Source organism: Rhipicephalus sanguineus, chromosome 2, assembly GCF_013339695.2.
Source record: "Rhipicephalus sanguineus isolate Rsan-2018 chromosome 2, BIME_Rsan_1.4, whole genome shotgun sequence".
Classification (NCBI taxonomy): Eukaryota; Metazoa; Arthropoda; class Arachnida; order Ixodida; family Ixodidae; genus Rhipicephalus; species Rhipicephalus sanguineus.
Genome location: NC_051177.1, coordinates 149,063,331 through 149,063,884, shown reverse-complemented (window position 1 = coordinate 149,063,884; position 554 = coordinate 149,063,331).

Below are 554 nucleotides of genomic sequence, written 5' to 3'. Positions count from 1 at the left end.
CGAAGGTTCATCGCAGCGTCCCCCCCCCCCTACTAAGTCAATGTACGAAGCAGATTTTGCGCCCCCTCCCCCTTTAGGTGATTACCCCCCCCCCCCCCCCCTGTGCGCACGCCTATTCGGGCATACGTGCGGTGTGTGACAGATTTCCACGGCTGCCCAGGCCTGCTAGATTGCTCACAGTTGGTCTTGTAGATCCGAGCTAGTCAGAGCGCTTAGGCATGGCTCCTCGAGAACGCCCGGTTCTATGCTGTCCTGTCTGTATACTGCTTTATATCTCTGTGTATTTCCATATGTCCTGTGTCTGCGTGCTCGTGCTTGCAACTCGCTTCTGCGTATTGTCAGATAGGATTGTTTGGCCTAATGTTTGTATTGTGAGCGCTAACTGTGCAGTTAATTGTCTTCATCTGTATACATACCGATCATCGTAATTACCATTATCGTTTTTCTCGCAGGGTGTTCTGTCTCTTGCTCGCGTGCGTGGCTGTGCTCGAATGCAAGCACTGTACCATCGTATACCGGACGTCGTCTTATAAGATGTCTTTATTCATTCTTAA